The sequence below is a fragment of the Phyllostomus hastatus genome, unplaced genomic scaffold, assembly GCF_019186645.2.
Source record: "Phyllostomus hastatus isolate PE091 unplaced genomic scaffold, TTU_PhHast_1.1 phas_contig_40, whole genome shotgun sequence".
NCBI lineage: Eukaryota > Metazoa > Chordata > Mammalia > Chiroptera > Phyllostomidae > Phyllostomus > Phyllostomus hastatus.
Genome location: NW_025333872.1, coordinates 34146722 through 34157510, shown reverse-complemented (window position 1 = coordinate 34157510; position 10789 = coordinate 34146722). Strand labels below are relative to the sequence as shown.

The window sequence follows — 10789 nt, the reverse complement described above, 5'->3', positions numbered from 1 at the left end:
AGCCTGGGCGCTAAAGACGTCGCTGTTCTCGGTAGCCGCTACAGCTAGAGCGGTCAACCACTGGCCACCGTCTTCTCAACTCATCGTCCCGCCTTCCAGGTCCACCCAAGCCAATAGAAGGGGCCATGTGGGGAAAAAGACCAATAAGAGATCGGGGCGGAGGGGGGCATTGTTGGCCTCCCGCCTTGGAATCTGGGCCTCCGCCTCCGTTACCTTGGAGCCGAAGTCGCCACACAGCTACCAAACGAGAGCTGCTGTCCCCGCCCCTACTCCAGCTCTGTATTCAAACTTACCGCACCCCAGCAATCTCTGCTTCCGTACCCCGAAAACGTCTGCTCCCGCACCCCGACAACCTCTGCTCCTACCCCGCAGCCTCCGCAGCGTCCTCAGGAGCCAGGTGCCCACTGTGGCCGCCAGACGCCGAGGGACGGCGGAGAGTTTGGTCCACAGAGTAGAGGCAAGGAGGTGTGACACCTCGTAGGCTCCACGGAGGAGCTGGGCAGGTGGAGGGTGGGCTTCTGGGTGGGCGTGGAGACAGTGGGAAGTTGAGTACAACGAGGTAGGACTGGAGTGTGGAGGAGCTGAAGATACGGCGTTCGGGAATGGGAGCGTGCGAGTGGAGTTGTTGAAGCGGGAAGGTGGAAGGGTTAAGGATGTGGGGGGATTTGGGGATGTGGGGAAAAGAAAGTCCTAGGAAATAATTGAAGTGTCCGCATCTGGGATAGGCCCGGGAGGAGGGGAGGTTGAGGGACAGTTGCGTGATTGGGAAATTAGAAGGAGGAGCTGGGGAAGGACTGTTTTTTGTTTTTTTTGTTTTTGGTTAGGATCTACAGAAGGGAGGGCATGCTGGAGGATGTAGAGACCGGGTTAGGCGTTATTTTAAAACCCTAGAGACCTGGGAGACGACAAGACCAAGAAGGAGGAGGCTGTGAGGCTGTTGGTAGCTATGGGATAGTAAATAAGAGATTAAGACTATGGTTAGAGTAGAAAGGTTCTTAAGAGTGGAAAATAAAATTTTACACATTTTTCAGGTATGGGGTGAGGGAAGGAAAGACAATGGGCATGAAGTGTGCCTTCTTGGCATAGATGAGTTGGCAAGGCTGCTTAGATGGTGTTTCAAGTTGGCAGGACCACTGGTCAATGTTGAAGAATCGCGAAGAGTGCGAGTCCAAGTTACCCGCGTTTAAACCCTTCTCATTCACTTTGCAGCCTTGAGCAAGTTACTAACATCAATTAGTAACAATTTACTGGCTAGTAACGAATTGGTAGCGTCATATATATTTTTTCCACTTGGGAGTGGAAATAGTAGATATTGTTGTGAGGGTTCATTTTATAGAGATGTTCGTTCCTGTACTTGGGTAAAGAAAAAACTGGGTGGTTTTGTTAAAGTGGATTTGTTACTAGAATTTGGTTTATGTGAGTTATTTGATGGGGCTACGTTGACTGGCCATTTTCTTAATCTTTTTAGTCTTGGACGCCCCCCCACAAAAGACTGAAGAAAGTGTTGGTTATTATCCCTGGAAAAATACATTTGGGCGCACGCATGCATAAATAGGTATCCTTTACCTTTGGATTCAGGTTAAAAATGGATTAGATATTTCTTTGGAATCAAAATTTATCATTTAAGTGATTTGTGTGTGGGAGGGAGAGACATGTATTTGGAAAACAGTAAAACTGAAAAAATGTGTAGTTCAAAGGTTTTTTTTAAGATTTATTTATTTTAGAGAGAGAGGAAGGGAGGGAGAAAGAAAGGGAGAGAACATGGATGTTCATGGATAGTTGCCTCTCCCAAGCCCCCATCTGGGTACCTGGCCTACAAACCAGGCTTGTGTGCTGACTGGTGATTCAACCCAGACTTTTTGGTTCACAGGCCAGTGCTCAATCTACTGAGCCACACCAGCCAGGGCCCAAAGGTTCTGTACTGTTTTTTCTTTAGCGTGGTTGTTATTTTTAATTATACTTTTTCAAGTTGTAGTTTCACATTCAATTTTATATTAGTTTTCTAAGTATTTCATTTTAAGATTTTGTTGCACGTTGACTTCACTTGATCTTAACCAAAAGGCCAAGAAGTGATTGACTTGAATGTTTATCCAAATATATAATAAATAATAGTTTGTTTTGATTTGTAAGTTGGCAAAGTATTATTTCAAATATGAAAAAGTAATGTGTTGGCTAAAAAGTTCCTTTTTTTTTTTCTGTAAGATGGCTCTAGTATTAGTTGTCTTTAACTTAATTCGAAACAGTTTTGTTAGATCGTATTGTGACAGCTGTCATATCAGTGTGCATTTAAAAAGAAAACATCAGAATTGGTGAATTTTTGTGTAGCCATGTTAATATTGAAGGTGGATGAAAATAAGCTACATTTTCAGCACATTATGCTTTATTATTTCAAGAAAGGTAAAAAACACAACTAAAATGCAGACAAAGATTTGTGCTGCATATGGAGAAGGTGCTGTGACTGATCAAATGTGTCAAAAGTGGTTTGCAAAGTTTTGTGCTGGAGATTTCTCCATGGTCAGGTAGCCCTTGAGGTTGACAGAGATTAAATCAAGACATTAATTGAGAACAATCAACGTTATATCACATGGAAGATAGTCGACACACTCAAAATATCCAAATCAATAAAGTTATTGGTGAAAATGAAAAATGTGTCTTTTATTTTATCCCAAAAACTAAATGGATTTTTGGCTAACCCAGTAACTGGTGACTTCGGAAGAGAATTTTGTGTGTGTGTGTCAGAGTCACATCTCTTTTAACAGTCATGTAACTGTAATTCTATAAGACACGTTAAAAATCCATTATGAGAAAGATGCTACCCTTTATCCTGGTTCTTCTGCCTGTCATTTTTCATCTCCTTAGTGGGATCCTCCTCCTCTACCCCCATATAATTATTGTGTTTCCTCATAATTCAGTCTTCTGCTTTCTCTTCACTCTGTGTTCTTTTCTTGGCTGGGTTCATCCTTAGGCTTCTGGTAGTGTTGACTTGCACCATCTATATTTTATTAATGTGCTGTCCATTTTTTTCTCTTTCTCCAGGAACTCTTGGATTAGCTTCAGATTTATGTAGCTAACTTCTGCTATTTTCACATAGATTTCCCACAGGCATTCTAAACTTTGTATGCCTGATAGTGAACCGATAACCACCAAGCCCATCCTATTGAATAGTACCATAGTCACCCAATTTTGGAAGCTCTAAACTTTGGAATTCATGTAGGTTCTGCTCTCTTCTTATACTCCCCACATATAATCCATCGCCAAGTCCATTTTATTTTACTTGATAAACATTTCTGAATTAATTCTGCACTATATCTCTAGTTAGCCTACCTCAGTTCAAACTGCTATTACTTGCCACTTAATTTCAAGACCAGCTGTCATCTTCTTTCAGCCTTTTTGCCTTCCAATTCCTGGGTGAGAGAAGGAGCTTTATAAATGTCAGATCTGATCATATATTCCTAGAGAAGATCCTTTGTTTCCAACTGTCTTCTTATTATGACATAAAGATCTTCCCTGTAATGGTTTCTTCCTCTTATTATTACTTTGCCACTACCTTTCAGCCAGTGCAGCCATTCTAAACCAGCATTGTCCAATAGAAATATAATGTGAACCATATCCATAATTTAACATTTTTTTCAGTTGCCATTCAAGAAAATAGTTAATTTCAATATATTTTATTTAACCCAACATATCCAAAATGCTACTTCAACATGTAACAAATATAAAAGATTATTAAAGAGATACTTTGTATTCTTTTTTTATGTACTGAGTTTTCAAAATCCCATGTATATTTTATACTTACAACATATTTCAATTCTAACTAATTACATTTCAAGTGCTCAGTAGCCACTATATTGGACAGCACAGTTGTAAACTATCAGCAGTTGGATTACACGCGATAGTGTATGTCAGGGAGCAAACCAGTGCTTGTTCTCAACAGCACTTGGCAAACAGCAAGCCATCCACCATTTGCAGGTACTACCAGAAGGGCTACCGCACCTACGAGACTCTGCAGATACAATCACAGGAGCCACTCCGCTCCAGGTGGTGGTAGCCTGGGCTCTCCCAGGTTGACCTTCCCAGGTTTCCACAGTCCTCACTCCCCTTCTTATCTCACTAACTTACATGTGCCTGAGTAACTTAGAGACCGAAATCCCTCTGGCATGGCAGAAGGAAAAGCTTCCACAAGTGCAGTGAGTAATCCAGGAGGCAGCGATCCCTAAGAGCAGACAGGAGATGAAGCCTCATTGATACCGCAATGCAGGCAGGAATGGCCTTGATTACTTAGAAACCAGGAGCTTCATGCTTTTTACTTTTTACACGTTCTGCTTCCTCTTACTGAAATAGGGCCTTCCCTCACAAACTACCTTCTTTTACTAACCTTATCTATCATCCCACCCCCCAAAACACAAACATACAACTCAAATCATAGTTGTGCTTAATCTCTACTAGTACCTAAAGACTCATTTTAGGATTTAATGCCTCTGGAAACCTTTCCAAATTATCTTCTGTCCTCTAATCTTAGTTTGGAGTTTACTTAGCCTCTTGTACTTTATCGTTAGTACTTACACTCTTGTGTTACCATTCTCTTCTTGGCTGGGAGTTTCTTAATGGTAGGGGATCACTTGTGTCTTACTTATTTTTGTGTCTCCAGCTCTATCTATAGTTCAGTGCCTGATACTTAGTAGGTATTCAGTAAAGACCTTATGAATGAATGAATATTTTGTAATGTTTTTATTTGACTAACTAAACTTTAGCAATGTGTGCTATAATTAAGATGCCTTAATTTGACCCATTGTTTCAAAATACTGTTTAAGAGAGTCTGATTAGGCCTTAAATTTTAAGTCTAGTAATTACTGTGATCTGACCAAGAGTCTAGGAAAGCATATTTAAAATTAAGCATAGTATTTTTCTAAAGAGTACGTGTCGTGTATACAAATGTAAGACAAGGAAATGCTTTAGAAATATTCCGGAACAAATAAGAGGAATGGAAAATTTTATTTCTACTCATTTTTCTCCTTTGTAGAAGAGAAACAGTTGAAGTTTTCATGCAGCAATATTATTTTTACCTTTATCTCATCTTTGATTATTTTTCTTTTTGAGGAGAGAGATCTCCTTATTTATATTTTTCTCCCTTAGTTTATTTTTATTATACTCATCTAGTTGCCCATTGTGTAAGTTCTCTTGCTGGCAGCAGAGGCAGTGAGGCAGCAATATTTTCTACGAAGAAGCTGAACACAGGGAAATAACAGGAACAGTTATTTGGTTTTATACAGTTTTTTTTTCCTTAAAGCTACAATCTTTCATAAAGTCACATAAATCAGAGGGTCATTATGATATTCCATATACATTGGACTCTGTAGTTTAGATTTACATTCTGAATCATGTGGAACTGTATATAAAGAAGACATTTTGGTACTGAAAGAGCTTAATCTTTTTTTCTGACCGGTTTTGGGGGACCTATACTATTTGGGACTTTTTTAGGAAGAAAGATTTTGGATGAAAATATTGTTAGATTCGGTAAGTTTTCTAGCATTGTCATAATAGCACTCTTGGCCATTTTTAGACAATAAACAGTTCTCAAGAATTAAAATTGGGCAAGATTACAGTTTTTCTTTTTTGTTTTTATCTAGTTATCCCTAGATAAAATATGTATTTTATACTTAGAGACTATCTCAAAATGTTCCCTATACAAGTAAGGGAAACAGATGAACAACTGTTAATTGCTTCATTCTTGGTCACAAAGAATTAGTTTAAATTAGTTGGAGAACTATACATGAAATATAAATCTTCAAAGTTCTATTAATCTAGATAACTTTTTTCTTTTAAGAAAAAATAGATTAATTAATATATTGTGACTAGTTTGTATTAGTCAAATTATTGTTGTAAATACAGATGAAATTTATTTTGTCTGAAGTCTATTAGGGCACCTCAGTTATTTAAAATTAACCCCATAAAAATATTACATTTTTTAAAAAGATTTTATTTATTTATTTTTAGAGAGGGAAGGGAGGGAGAAAGAGAAAGAGAGAGAAACATCAATGTGCGGTTGCTGGGAGTCATGGCCTACAATCCAGGCATGTATCCGGACTGGGAATTGAACCTGCGACACTTTGGTTTGCAGCCTGCGCTCAATCCACTGAGCTATGCCAGCCAGGGCTCAAAATATTACATCTTTACGATGATAATAGTTCTGAGCAAAACTTTTTGTTTTACTAACTTTTCTCTTAGGAATTTTAGATGTTTAAGTAAGCCTTATGCAATTTTTTGAAAGAGGGAAGATATAACATTTCCTTTAAAACAGGAAGGCAAATTTCATACAATGAAACTATTAATGTTCCATTTGGAATAGCATTACAGAACAATCATTTGTTCCTCAAAAATTAATAAGTGGTGATGTGATTACCATGGTGAACTAGACAAAAGATTTCTATTCTCACAGGTCTTATATTTAGTGGGAGAGGTAATAAATGTAAGATTATTTCCAATAGTAACAAGGTCTATGAAGAAAATAAAACAGTAACAAGATAGAGTGACTGGGCTCACTTTAATGGAATTGCCATGGGAGCCATCTCTGAGAAGGTGATGGTTGTGCTATGAACATGATAAAGAGAAGGACCCCTCTTTGTGATGTTCTGAGCAAAAGCCTTTTAGGTAAAGAGTGCAGCAAGTACAAAATCTATGAGTTGGCAACAAGACTGGCATGTTTGAGGCACAAAATAAAGCCACTCTGCCTGAAGAAGCAAATGATGGGAGGAGTTGCATGAGATAAGGATAAAGAAATAGACAAAAAGGGCAATACCTTGTAGAAGTTTTCAGGTTCAGTTAAGGAATACGATGGCTGTATGAAGCCAATGAAGGGTATTAATCAGGAGAGCAGTGCCAATTGACCTTTCTGTCAAGTAGCTTTATCTGACTGGAGAAGCATGGATGAAAGCAAAATATCAATTAGGAGACTTGCAGAAGTTCAAATGAGAAAAAGATGGTGGCTTGGACTAGGTTGGTAGCACTGGGGATGGTAAGAAATAATCAAAATTGGAATGTATTTGTACATAAAACCATCTGGTTTTACAAATGGTTTGGATGTAGGGTGTGAGCTTAAGAAGGAATACAGAATGATCCTTAGAGTTCGACATGAGTAATTTAGCAGATGGAAGTATCATTTAATGAGATCAGAAAAATGGGAAAAAGTTGGGGTAGAAGGGAGACATCGTGATTTTGGTTTTGGACATGTAAGTATGAAATGATTTTTAGATGGAGTTGTCAGATAGGAAGGTGGATCTAAGATTCTGGAAGTCAGGGTAAAAGAAGTCTAGACACCACCTAAGGAGACACTCTAGGTATAGCGTAGCCATATGTGATGCCTTGTGTATTCCAGCATTTAGAGATCAGGAATATGAGGCAGATGTAACAAAGGAGACTGAGAGGAGACAGCCAGTAGGTAGTGAGAAAACCAGGAAAACATATGGGTATGGAAGATAAGTAAGGAAAGAGTGTTTTAGGAAGGAATGATTAGTTGTGTCAAATGCTGCTCTGAGGTCAGGGATGAATAGGACAAAATTTGGCTATTGGATTTAGTCAAGATGAACGTCATTGTCTATTTTGATAAAAGGTATTTCAGTGGGGATGAAAACCTGACTAATGCGGATTCAGAAGAAAATGGTTATAAAAGAAGTAGAGATATTCTAGATTATAGATAATTCTTAAACATTTTTATTTGAAAATTGGAGTAGAGAAAAATTGGGTTGTCAGTGCAGTAGGACATACAGTCACATGATAGCTTTCTCTTTGTTGGTAGGAATGATCCTGTGAGGAGGACATGATTGCAGGAGGACACAATTGCAGGAGCACAATTTTTGAGATGGGGAAAAGTGTGGGGCAGAAGACAGGTGAAAGATTGAGCTCTAAAAAAAAGATAGAAGTGCTTCTTCAGTTTTAGCAAAGAAGAGGGCAACAGTGTGGGATACATGCAGATGATCGTGGCTTCAAAGATGAGGTAATTCTCATCTTATTGTTGATAGTGAAATATTGAATAGGTCACATAATTAAGATTTGGAAAACTTCTAGTCCATTTGAAGTTTTATTGACTTAGCTCTGAGATTTTAGATAAATTGTGATCTTGGGTAAGTCACTTAGTTTTTGTGGGCCTTAGTTTCCTTAATCTATGTAAAGGAAGGTGTGACACTCCCAGGGTTCCTGCTAGTGCTAAAGTGTTATGTAATCTTACTAGGCTATCATAGTTTGTTCTTGTTTATACTTCATGAAGCAAGTTAATGGTAATCATCCTAATAGTGCCTTACCCCATTTTCATCTATTTCTTTCTTCTTTTGTTCTACTATTTCATGTCTTTTTTTTCTTGAGCTTGTTAACTTTTGTTTGACTGTTTGCTTGTTTGAACTGTTTTTCTGATAGCATTGTCAGCCAGACAACAGTGCTTTTTATATATAAAGACTAAAGTGATTTTTCACAAGTGTCTAAGTTTCTGTTTTCTAGGAAAGCTTAAATCTCTATTTTCTAAGGGACACTTGTTTGTTGTCATGAAGAGTTGTAACAAAGTACAAGATGATACATATATGTAGGTTAGAAATATCTGCCTTATTTTAAAATTGATCCTAAATAAACAGAAGCTTGGCAAAGGTAAGAAAGAATTCTCTAGTGTTCCTGGCACTATTCTTGAATTTGTTATCATTATTAAGAAAGTGTTCTCATGTATTGGGTTGGCCCAAAAGTCTGTTTAGTTTTTTCTGTAAAATAAAAGATACATTTTTCATCTTCATCAATAACTTTATTGATCTGGATATTTTGAGTGTGTCAGCTACCTCCTGCTATTGGCGTCTAGTGGGTAGAGGCCAGGGGTGATGAAGAACATCTCCCAGTGCATAAGGCAGCCACACAGCAAAGAATTATCTGGCCAAAATGTCAGTAGTACCAAGAAACACGAAACATTCTTACTGCCTCCTGGATTATTCTGAAGCAAACGCCAGAAATTAGTTAATTTTATCTATAAATATCTCAATATATGTCCCTAAAACATAAGGATTCTTTTTAAAAAATAAGCACAGTATCATCCTCTCACCTAAAGCAATAGTAATTCCTTAATATCATTAAATGTTAAATCAGTGTTTAAATTTTCTCTATTATCTTACACTTTTCCATATTTTATTTGCATCAGGACTGAAGTAAGGTTCATAGGTTATAACTGCTTATTTCCCTTAAGACTTTCTTAATGTATAGATAGCCCTTGCCATCTCTTCTTTTTCTGCTTGAGTTGCAGAAACCAGTTTTCCTAATAGAATTTGCCACAGTCTGGATTTTGCTTCCTTGTACATTTGTCTCTCGTATTTTCTGTAAATTATCATTTACATTTATAGAGTTGATCAGAATCAGATTTAGTTCTCCTTGTAGGGGAGCAGGTTGCTTCAGAGGTATCACCGTGTCCTGTCTGGGGGCACACAGAGTCTGCCTGTTTCTGTTCTGTGATGGCGGCAGTCACTCGTGGTCACTGTCTGGCTTCGTTATTTCATTAGTGGCTACAAAATGGCAATGTTCTAATTCTGTCATTCTAAATGTTGTTTTTCACTTATTAGCTAGAGTAATTTTATAAAGAAATACTTCCCATTAAGCTACTTCTGTTTTGTCATTTTGTGATATAGCTTGTAACAGTATAGGCAAGACACATGCTTGATTTTTTTTCCCTTTATTTCAATTGTCAGGTAAATAAGTTGGTTTCCTAGCATCCTCCAAAGGTGACTAATTAGTTTTTTAAAGTATTATGTGACCTCATGAATTTAAATGTAACTGATGTGTTATAATTGTTTTCTGATATAATTCTTACTGATGGTGAATTGTTCCATCTTAGTACTATATGAGCTCCTTCAAGCTGGCTCCTCAGCCCTTTTGATATTCCATCTGGTGTCGTATACCTTCCTTGCTTTCTAGGATAACCACATTTCTAGATTCATAGATTCATCTTGTATGTGTCCTACCTCCAATGTGGAATAAGATATTTCACTTGGAGCATTAGTTTCTGCTGAAGGGAAATAGTATTTAGATACTACATTTGGGTGTTAGGAATGTTGTTTGTAATTTATTTGTTCCTTGTTTTAGGATTTTTCAATGAACAGAGCTAAGAAATCGTGTTTTATTTTTAAAGATTTTTATTTATTTATTTTTAGAGAGGGAAAGGAGGGGGATAGAGAGAGAGAGAGAAACATCAATGTGTGGTTGCTGGGGGTCATGGCCTACAGCCCAGGTATGTGCCCTGACTGGGAATTGAACCTGCGACACTGGTTTGCAGCCCACGCACAATCCATTGAGCTACACCAGCCAGGGCGAAATAGTGTTTCTTAATATAAAATCCATCATAAATTCATACTTAACATTCCTAATTCAAATTTTGGATTACAGAGTTTTAAAAACCCATGCTAGCTTATATTTGTTTCTTCCTATGTTGAAAAAATTGCACTTTTTTAGTTGGTAGCATGTATCTCACTAAGGATATCAAGTCAAATCATCGTGTTTTAAAGTCATTTGAGCTGGTTAATTTGTGTGGTTTTGTCACAAACTATATCTAGTTAGGTTGCTTTGTTTCATTTTATTATATAGGAATTGCTTTTTAGAAATATAATTTCTAAAAATTATGACTTCCATATTCAGGCCTACAAAGGTTACAGACAATGAAGTCCAGCTCCTGTCCCCTACCCCTAGACTCCACTTCCTCTCTTCCCTACAGTTCTCTGTCCACTCTGCTAACCAGCAGTACATGTGGCTTTTAAATTTTAAATTAATTAAAATT

General features: G+C 37.6%; 1 protein-coding gene across 2 annotated transcripts in view; it reads left to right on the top strand.

Annotated features, from left to right (window-relative positions):
* Positions 1–225: 225 nt before the first annotated feature.
* The window catches only part of LCA5 (lebercilin LCA5), a 34394-nt gene continuing 23830 nt past the window's right edge, over positions 226–10789 (top strand). For both annotated transcript variants that reach the window (XM_045844230.1, XM_045844229.1), the window contains exon 1: positions 226–465. The gene's annotated coding sequence lies outside the window, so the exon portion shown is untranslated. The remainder of the gene's footprint in view (positions 466–10789) is intronic.